Source organism: Oreochromis aureus, linkage group 14, assembly GCF_013358895.1.
Source record: "Oreochromis aureus strain Israel breed Guangdong linkage group 14, ZZ_aureus, whole genome shotgun sequence".
Lineage (NCBI taxonomy): Eukaryota > Metazoa > Chordata > Actinopteri > Cichliformes > Cichlidae > Oreochromis > Oreochromis aureus.
Genome location: NC_052955.1, coordinates 24,506,586 through 24,522,456, shown reverse-complemented (window position 1 = coordinate 24,522,456; position 15,871 = coordinate 24,506,586). Strand labels below are relative to the sequence as shown.

General features: G+C 42.2%; 1 protein-coding gene across 5 annotated transcripts in view; it reads right to left on the bottom strand.

The window, feature by feature from the left end:
- b3gat1a (beta-1,3-glucuronyltransferase 1 (glucuronosyltransferase P) a) overlaps window positions 1-5,198 on the bottom strand; it is an 86,041-nt gene extending 80,843 nt beyond the window's left edge. For all 5 annotated transcript variants that reach the window (XM_039598274.1, XM_039598278.1, XM_039598279.1 and 2 more), the window contains exon 1: window positions 4,677-5,198. The gene's annotated coding sequence lies outside the window, so the exon portion shown is untranslated. The remainder of the gene's footprint in view (window positions 1-4,676) is intronic.
- Between the last annotated feature and the right edge of the window lie 10,673 nt (window positions 5,199-15,871).

Genomic DNA, 15,871 nt, shown 5'->3' with positions numbered 1-15,871 from the left:
AAATTTCAATTCATTTCCCTGCAGCAATAAGGCAAGAAGAGAAACATACTTGTGTAGTTTATTGAACTGACACATTGATTTTCTTTTGTTGGTTTAAAATGAAAAAAATAGAAGAAAAAAAAAACCAGATTTATTTTCATATGACATTGATTTAGTGAACAAGGCATCTAGTGGCTGGATGCATTTATAGCGCAAGAACATGGCAGCAGCAACAAAAAGAACAACCAAAGCTGAGGGTCTCCTCCCGTGGCGTGAGGAATAGTGATCTATTTGACAGGATGCAATGGTTTCCACCCAACACATTATGATATCCAATATATTTTTCCCATTTTTTTGTTCATAGCTACAATTTAAAAGTAAGAAAAAGCACCAGCTATGAAGCAATAACCTTTCAGGACATTTAAAATGCTAAAACACTGCTCACAAAAACAAAAAACAAGAAGAATGTCATCTAGACCCCCTTCAGGCACTCTTTCCCTTTGACTTTAATGCACTTGATTATGAGCGTCATCGCTTCGCTACTTTCAAGATAGCATCCCAACCTCTTCTTATAATCTTCGCTTTTCAAACCCAATTTTCCCATTGAAGTGAGTGTTGGTATCCTACACAGTGATTATATTTGGCATCCTCCCTGAAATAGCTGTAACAAGTCAGGATGAATTCAGCAGCTACAGCCATTTGGAGGAGTGGAGCATCTAATTATTTGGTGTTGCTGGTCACTCCAAGCTACTCTGGTGTACCGCGGGCAAACAACTGCTGTCCCTGGAGGGAGAAAAGCTGCTGGAGAGAAGGCAGAGAGCCTCTGCCAACGTGAGTCTGTAGAGCACAGTTTATTCTAATTCCTCTGCAGGACATTAATGAGCCAGGATAGTGGCTGTCTTAATGGGCAGCCAGACAGATTTTAAGTGCCCCGTGGAGTGTAATCCGCTGAGGTACAACAACACTGCTGCAAGGCCCAACAGATTGTTTTTAGTTGTCATTTTGCTTTTACTTCGCTTCTACACTTGTTCATTACAAAGGGCATGTTTTTTAGCCCGCCCTCCCCAACTACTGCCTTGGGCCATATTCAGACCGTGCCATCATTTGTTTTCATACAATTAAAAGTTCAGCTTTTGACACTGTTGCCCAGACTGACCTTTTATATATAGTGCTAAGAAACAAATATTTATATAACAAGGAACCTCGAATCAAGTCTAAATCTCATCTCTCTTGCATTCATCCTTGCCCAGCATTCGTACCCTGAACACTTAGAGACAGAGGTGGAAGATAAAGATAGATTTTTTTTTTTAAATCAACACACTCTCTGTTCCTGGTGCAAAATAATGTTTTAATAAAGTGGGTAATTGGTGTTGATGCAGGGGAGCAGAAAACGAATGAAAGGAATTAACAGGCGTTTTTCATAAAAATAGGCAGAAAGTCAGTTTCTTCTTCACCATTCATAAGTAATAACCATCACTTACTGGTGTAATAGTAGTACTTTGAGGCGGTTTCATTTTTCAATGTAAATGTGAAATACAGGCACACCTTTTGGTGTTGTACTTGCTCACGACAGTGTGTGATATTTGCAAGCAGAGGTGACAAAGCCTTCTGGCAAAAAGTCAGATTTTTTTTCATATATTTTATTTTCATGATCATTGAGATTTATGGGGGACAGTGTACTACTCTGTACAAACACATACTGGCTGCTTCAGTCTTTGTTAAGCCAGATACACCGTCCTTTGTGTGTGATAAAGACAATGCGCTGTCACGTACTGCTTTACCCCTCCGTTGCCCAAGGCTGGGCAGCTCCATGACTGAATCTTCAGAGGAGCTTGGTTACCTTCAAAGAGAAACCTACAACACACTCTGAACAGACATCAAACATAAATGAAAGTTGCCCAGCTCCGAAACCTTTATCTGTAAGCTCTCAGTGTAGGTAGACTTGCTTGGCATCCACCCACGTGGTGCTCTCTGTTTCTGAACCTCCGCGGCTTCGTCTCAATAGCTCTCAAAACATTTGTTCAAAGTCTAATCCCTCCGTCTTGTCAGGCTTCGTACATATTATTACGCCGCGCAATGAGGTGTGAAATGCTGCTGAGCTGCCGCTGATGAACATGTGTACTCCACATGGACGTTCAGCACCTGCACCTCTTTAAGATTGTGGATAGCAGTGGCGCTATAGTGTATTATATGTTAATTATAGTGACTTTTATTCTGAAGTCCTCACTTTTTAAAAAAATCTGGTGCCACTTTACACTAAAGCAGTGCCACTAAGAATGTGATAACATGCCGCTGTAATAATTTGCTCATGTGTGCATGGAAATGTTTGTGCGCACCATTTACGCACAGATTTGTGCGTACGCACTGTTAGTAAATGAGGGCCATTGAGTGGAGACGGCTAACTGTGGCGATATGGATTTCAAAGCCTTTGTTTCTGAGCTCCTGACATTTATTTCTGAACATTTCAAGGTTTATTATCCAGTGAAAAGGTTTACTAATAAAGAAATCTGAGTGCTTACATTACTAATTAGCACTCTACATAGAAGGTTTTCCAACCTTCTGGAAGACGGTGAGAAAAAGAGGCTTTCAGGCAGGGTAACTGCTCTATTGCTGCTATAAAGGATATTCAGGTAAAATATTACAATTTTGGCTCGATAATGTTAAAGAGCAAAAATAATTTTTATTTATATGTAATTGTGGTAAAAGATTTTACAAAAAAAATAGGAAATAAATCCAGAGGAGTAGTTTGCAATACCTATCTGACTCTGTTCTGCTCTGTCCTGTAAACCGTGAGCTATGGTGGCAGGTGGAAGGTGGCTGTGCTTGTGTTTATTTCTGGCCTCTGAGCGCTTTGTGTATTGTGTGGCCAAAGAGGGGGCAACCTTGAACACAGACCAAAATGACAAGCCGTCCGCTTCCATAAATGAGATATGGATGCTATTTGCTGACATTGCCAGACTGAGCTGAGACTTCATATATACACAGTCAGGGAGATGTGCGCTACATGAGCGTCCCGACACCCGTGTGAGAAACAGCTGGGAGCAAATATGCACAGATTCACTGCATGTGAGCATTAGCCCACCGTACTGTACAACATGGAAAAAGAGGCACCGGGTGTTGCTGCAGTCATGTATGCAGACAGTGACACAGATTAAGTGGAGAAACACAGCTAGACACTTGCCTATATCTGCATGTTGTAACTGTATGTCTAAGCATGGATAATAGAAACACTGCCCTTTGAGCCACCGCAGCTTTGGGTTCATTTCTCATTTAATGTTGCAAATACACATAAATACACCACTTAAGCTGGATGAAAGACTATAAAAATTACTCCACCAAATCAGACAGGGAGTAAAGTGTAACATCTTATTTTGGACCGTTTATTTCTTTGAAACTGTCACTTTTTTGTTTTTTGTTTTAAATATGAGCCTGAGAGAAAGCATATTTGCCCAATATGAATGATGTCACGATGGGTGTCAGCATGCCGTGAATGTACCAGTCAGAACTTTCAGGGACAGACAACTTGATGTGTCTTGACACATGACTAAAGACTCAGGACTACAGCCCAGACCTCCAGCCCTGTAACCACATGGTGCAAGATTTTCCACCTCTGTTAGCTAACCTGCAGCAGACACATATAATTAAGCACTGAACCCTGCAATATTGATATTACCAATGCACACTCCAAATTTGCCCTCTTTTTCCCTCTTCCCCATGATGGAGCACTATTTTCTGCTCCTTTCAAGTTATGCACACACACAAACATCTAATGATCACAATCATCACCCAAACCCACATTATATAATAACAGCATACATACAGTACAGTTATTCTCTCAATGGCGAGTGGAAGGCATGCACATGTTTCTTGAGCACCTGTGCTGGCCGAGAGAGCAAGTGTTACATCTTTTCTCAGAGAGCTGGGAGTTTCCTGGCTGGGTGTCACAAAAAAGAACATATAGCCCAGTTAACTCAAGCTTCCCTTTTCTCAAGCCAATGCCCTTTTCTTTGTTCAGTGGTGTGGACAAGTTGTTATTTTCTGTCTAGAAGAGAGCGTATAGCTCCCCAGGGTAACAAGTGAAAGTGCTCAGACTTTGCTTTTTTGAAAACAGCATCTTGTTCCATTACCAACTCTTCTTGTATACTCTTCATGGGGGATGTATATTTTTCACTAGACCTTTTAAAGTTGACACTAAGATATGAAATTCTTATATATACTTATATATATACATATATATATATATACAGTAAATTTTTGTTTCCATTTGCCAGCTGACTCTAAATTCCAGTCAGACCGTGTGTGGCGGCACTTCTGGTTGAGAGAAAATCTCTCCTTGCCCTTCTGCTCTCTCAGCACTCAAATGCTCATCATGAGGATTATCAGCAATTCTTTTCATCAGGGCGACCGAGACTCTTCTCCTGAGAGCGAAAGCCTGCTCACACTGCCTCTCTGCGGCATGCAACACGAATAGATTCTCCCTCTCACTTCCAGCGTGCCGCTGTTCACGGCGACCCAGGGACAAAGATGGCAATCTCCCTACTGCTGTTCCAGACCTGATCGGCATGGAAATGGGTTTATCTCTGTCAAGCTTCTATGTGCATGCTTTCAAGTGCCTCTCAGATGTATATCTGACCATGACAGCCGATCGGGCACACAGAAAACAGAAAGATAATCTTATTTTTTTTTTTTTTTTTTACCTCGTTGAAAGACTTCAGTGTAACCCTGCTATTCCAGTGCATACGGCATAGGGACTCCCAATCAATCTAGAAATCCTGTTTATTGTCCCTCTTTCGCTCTTCCTTGTCCCTTGTCAGAAGAGAAGCAGCATTCAAAAAGCATCCCTTTCTTTTATTCTGCAGTGCCAGCTGAAACTCGCCGTCATGCCTTGGATGATGGAGATAAAAAAAAAAGAAAGAAAGGAAAAAAAAGATGGGAATATAAAGCAAAGAGACGACTCAAGCTCCCAGGATTTATTTTCCTCCCCCTTTCCCCCCTTCTCCTCTTCTTGCATTCACACCAAAACGGGGAGCACAGGGGGGAGACGTCAGAGTGACAGCGATGTATTTCTTTTTGCTCTGTGGCTCTTCACCTCTTCTTTCTCCTGCTCTCCCTCCCGCCCTCGTCCTCACTACCTCGCTTTTTATCCCTCTGCGTTCCTCTCTGTCCACGGCTCGTCGCTTCACACAGGAGCGGGCTGCTCTGTCGTGATGGGTGAGGAGACTCTGCCCGTTCAGAGACATCTGTGAATGTGCTTATGTTGGGAGACTAAAGTAGCCTCTTAGCTGAGGCTGAGACCACCCTCCCCCCTCCTCCCTTCCAGAGACGGGCTTTCTAATGGCATGTACCATTAAAGCTCGGAGCAGGGTGGGCTGCAGCAATGAAAGGAGCGCGAGAGGGGGGTGAGGACAGAAGGAAACGAGGAGCTGCTCAGAAGCAGGAGGGAGAGGGCAATAGTGAAACAGGAGGAAAAGAGTTGCTGACTAAAATCAAGAGTGGGAAAAAGCACACTGATGAGTCTTGTTTGCCACTTTACTTACCCTGAGTAAGAGGCGAACCGCACAACCTCCACTCCTCAGTGCCACTCATCTTTACAGATCCCTTATCTCTGACAAGACAACAGCTTGGTCACGAGGAGCATCGCTGTATGCAAGAGCATATGTTGGTTTTGGCGATGGTGAATTCACTCACAGACAAAGGATTGCCTCACGCACGACTGGCTGCACGGCAGCACGCATGCAGAAACTTATTGCGGGAAACTGGGTTAAATGAAGAAAATTTTGTACTTGCACTCAAAAGAGCCATTTGGTTCCGAATTATTAGAAAGTCCACAGTGTGCTTCTCTTCACGCTGCCATAGCCTCGGTGACTGGCAACAAACCCCAGTGCCAATTTCACCACCAAAATTTCCATTCGCCTTAAATGTGCACCATCTAATTTCAGGCGTCACTGAATAAAGAGCCTGTCTGTGATGGAGGTGGGACAGTGTCTGGTGCGAGGATCAGAAACACCACTTGAGTCAGCTCACCTCCTCTGAGCTGGGACCAGAGCTGGCTCTGCTAAGGGATGCTGGAACAGGCGAAGGTGGCCTTGTTCAAGTGGATGTCATACGTGGAAAAATGAGCAGAGAGAGAAAGAAAGACATCATTTTCTCTGATTATAACACATGCATACAAAGACATCTCTACGCATGTGCTTTTAATTCCTTTTGCTATATTAAAACTCACAGACTACTTTGCATCTCTCAAGGCAGCAGCCAAGATGGAATTCAAATCGCTGAATTACTGCTATGCAAGCAGCCACTAACACGATGTTGTGCTCATCTGTAAGCCTGAATAACCCAAAGAAAAAAACCCGCAGAAGATCTTGTGACTCTATGCCACATTTTGCTGCAAAGTGCCATGCAGTATTTTGAGTTTTAGCCTGTCGGTCGGCTCCAACTCTCATGACTTGAGCTGCCCAAAGCAAAAATAAAACAAAACACAAGAGTGTTACACGGGCATCGGGCAGAGCAATTTATTGGCAAGGATGAGCGCTCCAGTACTGCAAAGAAAAATTAAAAGGAGGTTGTTCGAGGGCCCACAGAGTGCTTAGAATCACATATGATCAAATCAGAATCAGGGGTATTGCCTGTAAGATGAGTTCAGTCCAAAGTGAAAGTGAGCTGCTATTATTGTTATTATGAAAGCTCGGGCACTTCTTCTTCTTCGAGGGATTCTCTGAAGACTTGAATCTTTATACTCTTTTCAAAGTGGATAAAAAGGCATTTGTCCTATGGGTGTGTTGTCCTTCAGTGAAACTGTTTATCTGGACTTTTTTTTTTTTTTTTTAAAGATGTGCCGGAACAAAAGAGCACAGCTGACCTCCAAACAGCTTCTGATCTTATATCAGCTGAAGGTCGACTTACAGAAATAGTTCAACAGTGTGGGAAATGCCTGAGTTTCCCTTCATCCTGTGAGTTACATTAGAGACTTTCTACTACTTTCATGCCTTCCTTGTAAGAGTGCAGTCAGCAGTAAGTTACCACAAGACAGAAAAGTAAATAAAAGCAACCAGCTTCGTTTTCTCCAACAGCAACAATAATAAGCTTCTTATAGTTTTATGAACACTTTTAATATTTATATACGCGTTTTTGTCCTTCCTTAGTGTTGCACAACAAGAGGGTTTGGGAACTAAGTTTTGGTTTTACTTTGCAGCCCAGGTGCACTGGAATGTCTGAAGGCATCATTGTGAATGTGAGCCTGAGTGTGTTTGATACATGAACCCTCTGAAACCTGCTTTTCCACAGGGCTATATATAAACCCGACCACTCGGTTTGCAAGCAGAACATGACTGTGCAGACAGTGCCCGCGCTGACATAACTCGTAGTCACAAAGTCAAGGCCGCGTGTGTCGACTGAACTCATCAAAAATCAATAATAAGGTTTGATCTTGTGATTTATTTGCTGCGCTGTCTTTTTTTTTTCCTCCAACACGTGCCATTTCCGCAAGTCAAACATGAACTGGCGTGGGCTCGTGTGTCTACATTTGTGTGTTCAAAGTATGTCATGTATGCTTTAAATCTTTGAGAGCCCTGCCATGGCTGTGGGTGGCGCCTCTTTCCTTGTTGGCGATTTATGATTTTTTTTTCCCCACAAGCCATCTGGTGTGTCTTTTCAAGCCTAATAAGAGGACAGAGAGGGACTGGAGTTCAGCAGATGATAGAGATGGGAGTTGAGTAGGCTAGCGTGCACGCACACACACACTCACGTACGCACACGCAAACACACACAAGCGCATAAGCACGAGGGCAACAGATGGAAGAGGCCCCGATATGTTGCCAGTGCTGGAGCCAGGCCCGGTGGGCAGGCCCCATTGGCCTCATTGGGGGTCCATTGATATCTAATGTTCTGACAGACTTTGAAGTGCATGTTTGAATCCGGACAATGTCATTCTACTTTGCTTGGCAAAGTGAAACCAGTCTGGGAGTTGTTGCACAAATGCCCTTCTTTGGTGGATGGTAAGTCTTCTTTTATTCCAAACTAGAAAACACCACATTTGTTATAAAAGTATTCATTAGCCTGTCTCACTGAAATAAAGCACACGTCTTTTTAAAAGGTGTTGTAGTGCAGCCAAAAAGACCTACTATCACCTCCTATTCCATCTACACAAAAATGTATAAAGATTGAGCAGTAATTTTTTTTTAAGGGAGGCACTCCTTTTTGCTCTGCTGCTACATTAATCTAAATAGTGTCTTACTCAGCATCCTTTGAAAGCCTTTTCTATTTGCATGGGCAAAAACAGCCACTTGTCAGAGATGATACATGTTAACACTACAACAACAGCCCACATATATTGTGCAAAATGTGGCAGCGAATGCTAGAAACAATCTTCTATTTATGCTGTTTTCCTGCTGCTTACGTACAAGTGCAAAGCAAAGTAAATCCTGCAAAACCTCCCAATATATGGATTAAATGTCTCTGAAGTGCCTCATGTTTCAGTACAAGAAAGGTAACTGCTCCCTGCAGTGTCCAAACAATTGCAGTGCCATCTCTCTAAGAGTTTCTTTTTAGGAAACATTTAGTTGTCGACTGCTTTTGGAATTCAGTCCACGGTGAACAACACTTTCACGCAATTGTGGTTTTTTTATGGCTTGCAGGGTGGCCTAGAGGCACACACGTACAGGGAAGAGAGACGGCAGAGTGAGAATGGAAAAGGGTAGTGTCAGGGCTGTGTCAGACACAATTATGCTATTTTCTCCGAGCTGCATACAAGAGAGGGTACAGATATGCATGTTTATGACCAATAAAACAGGGAGTACAGACAGACTGTGGCAGCCTGTCATTGTTTTGTAAAATGTCTGAGTCACAGGTGTCTCAGATATCTCTATAGTAAACTGTCTCTGGTGTGGATGAATGGCACCTGCACGTATCTGATGATTATAAAAAACATTAAGCTGATCCACGGGCAGGTGGCCGGCCTCATAACAGCCTCTTTTATAGCTTCCCTGTGTCTACGGCCTTGAGCTGTATCGTTACTTGAAGGGGAAGGGGGTTGCTAGGTGACCCCCACCGGTAGTCCCGGAGACTGATATATCGCGAAGGTGTGCTGGCCCCATTTTCCGATAACAAATGAGTGGCCTTCCTGGAACCAAAATTAGAGAGCAGCTGTGGAAATGAAAGTAAACCTCGTGACTAAATTATTTTTGTAGTCGATAAAAAAATATATTGCTCCCCCGACGGCTAAACTGTGAACAGCTTTATCAGTGGCAGCAAATAAAAGTGGAAAATTAAAAGTTACATTTGGTCCTGGGAATGACTTCACTGGATCGCCTCCGCGGTGTTTGTACAGATGGGCGGCGTCCATTTGTGGTCATCCTGTTTACCTCATCATTATGTATGAAATGATGTCAGGTGGATGTGCACTCTTTGGCTGTCTCTGGCAGCATTAGCTCAGGCTGCATACATGGACATTTGTGGGTGAATCACAAACTCCCAAAATGTCGTATGTCACTTAAATATTAACACAACAATTATGTTTTACATTAGCAGTTCATGTGCTCACAAACGTAGATAGGGAGACTGATGTAGAAAACAACTTCAGAATCACTCTTTATTTCTTGCATTCATGGGAAAAATGTCATTTACAGTGCTTTCAAAAGCTCAGGGGGAGAGTGGCGGGACGCCAAGTCTGCCCGATGTACAGCTGTCGCTGGCAACAGCAGGAGGGCTAAGAAGGCACCGTAGTAACATTGAATAAGGTCATCAGTTGGACGGGGTCTTCGGCATACACACGACTCAGAGCCATCAACAAACAGATGTCTGACGTGTTTGATTCAAGGGCAAATCCTTAGACAGCTACAAATCACAGACTGCCACCACTGCTGAGCTGCTGACACTCAGTGGGCTGGATAAAAAATGCTGCATCTCTTCTTTCTCCCACATTGAACCACTTAACCCCTCACTGTACTTAGACCAGTCTGGATATCATAGTTTAGCCACAATAAACAACCTTCTTCTGGCCTTTACAATTAACATTAGTCATCCAACAAGCTGTTCACGCTGAGTGCTTTTGTTTTGTAAGCTCTACAAATGCAGACAGACTTTGACTGACCTGTACGTTCTACTTTTTTTGTGGTATTAATTACAGTAAATAAAACATACAGTTGAGAACAGGTTGATTTTGGTTTAATATGCACTTTAATTTATCAGACCAAGAATTATTTTCAGTTTGAGGGATACAATAAGTTTCTGAACAATTCAAATCCTTCTCTTGAACAAATTTGCAGTTCTGGGTTTGATATTGCTGAAAACAGATATTAGCTCTTATTCGATTCAGTGGGGAAACAGAAAAGCCTGAAAATATCAGCACTTGATGGCTGATGACAAATTCCGCTTATTTTCTCCCACGTTTGTGAAAACCATATTTTTTTTACTTCACTGCAGTCACTTTTGAGATAAAGTGTCAAATTTACAGGGGAATCAAAAGCTTACATGACTGACTGAGATAATTTTTAAAGGAAAAATATCATTTGACTTTACATACAGATGAGACAACAACAAAAAAAAACTATTTTCAAAGTTAACACTAACGTTAAAAAGAGTTTCACAGAAAGAAAAGAAAAAAAGTCACAGCTTGTGTCTCTTCAAAAACCCAGATGCTTACTAGGCTAGGGGAAGACAAATCAGTGCAACATAGTATCAATACAGGAACACTAGTTATGGATATTTTATTAAATAAATTGAAATATTTACATCAAGTCAGCTAAAACGTGATGAAAACCATTCCAAAATGGACACACTTAGCTTGATAAAGCTACCTGCTATTTCATAGCTAACGGTTCAGTCACACAAGAAAAACAGGATAACCTCCTTACATCTAAAAAAAACTGTGGCTGCGGCCATTGTACTGAATTTTTTCAAAATTTCTGTGACCAGTGGCAACTAAACCATACATTCTGATCACAAGGTGATTGCAGAGGCGACCTTTCTGCAAACAGTTGCAGTGTGACTTGGACTGACTGCAGTCACTGTGAAAGAAATTGCTGAAGGTTTGTTTTCTAATTTAAAAATGCAGACAGATTTCCAGCCTGTTGCATTTAGACTGAATGAGTCTTTGTTGAGAGGACTAGACTCAAGTGTCTGCCCGCTGAATGTATTCTGGTTATATTACTGTAGAACAGGAAGGTTGCTGGGTGAAAATGTAATAGATAAATGTGAATTTCTGTTAAATGGGAACTTTTGTCTGTCTAGACAGTAACAGATGTGTGTCTAAGGAGCTTGGAAAGAAAAGCGTCTGGACTTCTTTGAGTTGCTTGAAGACGTTTCACCTCTCATCCGAGAAGCTTCTTCAGTCAAGGGTCAATTGGTGGGGAGTCCCAGATTTAAACCCAGTGGGAGTTTCCCCCCCAAAGAGGGACAAAGGACCCCCTGATGATCCTCTACCTAATCACATGAGCCAAGGTGTGAAAGCTGGTGGGGGTCCTAATCAGCCAGGGTTTCGGGTGAGCTCATTGTGAAACCTGGCCCCACCCTATCATGTGATTTCCTGAGGTCAGATGGCCCAGGATGTGAGTGGGCATTAAGGCGTCTGGGGAGGGAACTCAAAACTGGATTATAGATGGCAGACAGTTGGTGTCATAAACCACCGCCTCTGTTCAAAGATGGTCGCTCACAGTGGACATAGATGGCCTCTTTCACTCCTCTTTCAAACCATCTGTCCTCTCTGTCCAAAATGTAAACGTTGGCATCCTCGAAAGAGTGACCTTTATCCTTTAGATCAGCGATCCCCAACCTTTTTTGCTCTACGGACCGGTTTGTGCCCGACAATATTTTCACGGACCGGCCTTTAAGGTGTCGCGGATAAATACAACAAAATAAAACTAGTACCGGTGCCGAAAAAAAGAAAATTTATTCATAACACACGTGAAAAGACCCAGGAAAACCGAGTTAACGAAAAAAACGATAACAAAATAACGCTGAAAACGATAAAAACCCTGAAAACCATACATTTCACACCCAAGTCTCAACTCTCGCGGGCCGGTACCAAATGACTCACGGACCGGTACCAGTCCGTGGCCCGGGGGTTGGGGACCGCTGCTTTAGATGCAGATGAACTGCTGAGTCTTGTCCCGTGGAGGTGGCACTTCTATGTTGTGCCATGCGCTTGTGAAGTGGCTGTTTGGTCTCTCCAATGTAGAGGTCTGGGCATTCCTCGCTGCACTGTACAGCATACACCACGTTGTTAAGTTTGTGTTTAGGAGTTTTGTCTTTCGGGTGAACCAGTTTCTGTCTGAGTGTGTTGCTGGGTCTGAAGTACACTGGGATGTCGTGCTTGGAGAAAACTCTCCTGAGTTTCTCTGATACACCGGCTACATAGGGGATGACAACGTTGTTGCGTCTGTCTTTCTTATCCTCCCTCGCTGGTGTCTGATCTTCTTTTCTGTGCATCTTTGCTGACTTTATAAACACCCAATTAGGATAACCGCATGTTTTAAGTGCTTCCTTTACGTGTGTGTGTTCCTTCTTTTTCCCTTCAGGCTTAGAGGGAACATGTTCTGCCCGGTGGTGTAGGGTCCTAATTACTCCAAGTTTGTGTTCCAGAGGGTGATGGGAGTCAAAGAGGAGGTACTGGTCCGTGTGTGTGGGCTTAAGCTTACCAGTTGAAGTTTACCCTCTTTGGGGGGGATACTCCCACTGGGTTTAAATCTGGGACTCCCCACCAATTGACCCTTAGAACTGAAGAAGCTTCTCGGATGAGAGGTGAAACGTCTTCAAGCAACTCAAAGAAGTCCAGACGCTTTTCTTTCCAAGCTCCTTAGACTACGATGATCTGGATGACTGAGAACCTTCACAGACATATAACAGATGTGTGATTTCAACAATTTATCACAGTTAATTGCTGTATTGTCAGAAACATACATCTATTTTCCAACTTTGCTACAGTCAGTCACAGACTGACAGCAGACTGACTTTTTCTTATGGCAGGTTTTAGTGGCAGTGTTGGTGTGAAAAAACAACCGTAATCTTTAAAGTTAAAGATGTGATTTGCAGTAGCAGAAAAATAAGTGAATCACTGCAATATATGTTATTCACTGAAAAATGTTACAAATCACAATAACATTGTATCACAAGTATAGTTGTATTGTGGGGTGATTCCCACCTCTAATACTTTATAGTGCATTTCCCATTTAAAGTACTTTTGATTGTAACGCCAAAGTAGCTGCAGACATAATAAAAAGCAAATAGTGATTAGATAGATCCAACGTTGTAATTTCAGTTTCTTTTTTCTTGTCAGATTGACTTGTGCATTACAGTTTCAAAGGAGGTTCTTAAAAAGTGCCAATTTAAAATCTGCAATAAGTTTTAAGATGTTAGATACAACTGTGTTTAATATAACAGCTCACAAGCGATTCAATGCAGACAACTGTGTGTTGCCAAAGGTATGCGACCTAGAAAAACAAATTGGATTTTATTCAAAAGAGCTGGTACATACCATACTGTTAAGTTTTCATTTCCAGCCTTGGACAGACAAGAGTGACATTTGCAGATTATTTTGTTTTATGTCTAGAATCACAATAAACCATTAAAAACTGTGACAGAAACTCACTGACAACTTATTTAAGCCCTCTTTTTTCCCTAGCAGGATTTTTCTCACACTGGTCTAATATTATCCGTGATAAAAGCAGACAATATGACTCATTCACCATGTGTCTGTAACCTCATGCCCTTCTCAAAGCAGGCTCTAAGTCAAAGTCGGTAATAAGGATTTGTGTTCGAACCGACAAACAATATTTCCCATTGGGTTACCATGAATGATTTCACTGCTGTTAAAATCAAGGTAGAACAGGATTTAGAACAACGATCGACCAGGTTCTCCTTGCTGGTGCTTTACCAAGCATTCGCAGTAGTGAGTCAACACTGATTCAAATAGAAACTGTGGAGATTTTGTTTAAATGACGTGAATTTTTTTCAGGTGTTTTTTCCACCAATACATTTGTTTTCTGCCTTAACTCCCATTACACATGAACCCCGTGCACTCCGTGTTTTTTTTACACCACTTCATGAATCAGGAGGGAAACACATATTCATCTCGTGACAGCTCCACACACTGCACTTCCTGGAATTATGCATCACTGCACAAATAGGTGTTTACTTGCAACTGTGCTCGCCCGCCTCTATTTGGACGCCGCCGTTGGCGCTCATTTCTCTATGAAAATACCACTTTGTGTTTTAGAGTTCAGGTGCTGAAAGGTGCAATTTCGGGTGGTGATAAAGGACGCAATAAGGAGCAGTTTCATCAGTATGCATTGGCAAATGTTAGGGTCCAGCAAAGATATGATCATCTACGCCTGGCAAAAACTGAACTCGGCGACGTACCTGCTGCATATATCTGTTGATATATTCAGTGACCCTGGGCCTGCTATTAAAGTGTGAAAAAAAAAAACTAACACAGGTCATTCTGACTTGAGAAAGCAATATCTCTTTAGTGTCAATTTTTCACTGCATTACAGCCTCCCTCCCTCATAGATGGAATCCAAGGCAGCCCTTTGCCACCAGAAAAGTTGTGCTTTGATTTTTTTTTTCCATGCATAGGTTTTGAGAGCTCTGGGGATTTGCAGGTATGGAGAAATGATCCCAAAGAGAGAATCCTCTCTATGCACTCAAATAAATAATTAACAACACAGCACATCGACAGCTGTGTCCCTGCGGCAGTGCATCTGATGGCTGACTGTACTGGGAAGCTAATTATATCCTGATTTTGACTCATATTTTCTTTAAAATGTGCAATTTTCCACTTGTGACTTTGTGCATTTTTACACGTCACTCAATCTGTACTTAAAATGGGTATTCCTTTTTCTAGTTGTTCTGCGGATGTTAATTAAATGAAGATATCTGGGTTTAGTTGTTCCAGTGATTGAATATTTTAATATCCCAAAATATGAGCAAACGCTACTGTATGTAGAGTACATACTGTATTTGAATGTTTATTTTTCATTACTGCTGAGAGCAACAGCAGCGCAAAAAATGACATCCCCCACCCCTCTGTATTTGAATGGCGTTTGCAGTTTTGCCTCCCAGCCCATGATTTGCTTGCATGGCAGGTTTGTTTCAAATTTATGGATGAGGTTACTGAAGTGCACTCAGAGGCCCAAAGAAAGCACAGCGTGAAAATGCAGGAAAGGGGAAATTCTCAGCTACCTTAAAACCGGTGAGATAATCAATAAAGCATTGGCTTCCAGCGAACAAAGGCAAAATGCTTTTCTCTTCCATCAACCGAACACGGACACACTAATAAAAATTTGAAAATAATAACTTTGCCAAGCCCATGCATTTCGAGATCAAAGCTCGACTCGGTGGAGATGCTTAATAAACGCGTCTAACGGAAACGTACTGCAGACAGATGGGGAATTGCATGCACCGGTGGTCTGATTAGAAAACTGAGATTTCCCATCCAAATCTCGACGCTTTAATCCCCCACTGTCCCGGAATAGTTGGGGATTTTGTTATTTGTAATATTGCGTAATGACGTCGGTAGTGCGCTGCTATTTTCTCAACTTTAACAGAAGCCGACTAGGGAGTTACAGACACTATTTTATCTTGTGGCTTGTAGGATGACAGGTTACGTCACAGCACACACTGAAGTACTCCCTAGAAACATTACCGTCAACCACAAGAGAGGGGGACTCAGACCATTCTCACAACTCAGTGCAAGACTGTGCTGTTAAGACATAAAGATGCAAATGTGAATCAGTGCGCACTAGCGAGCTCCTTTTTTTCTAGGTTAATTGAAGGCAAGGTTAAATGGGTAATTCAATCCACTTTATTGACGTGAGGATCAATTGTTCTATATATATGGTCATGTTTCAGCACTTAAATAAATGATGCTTCTGTCTGCGCATTAAATAACGTACATTAT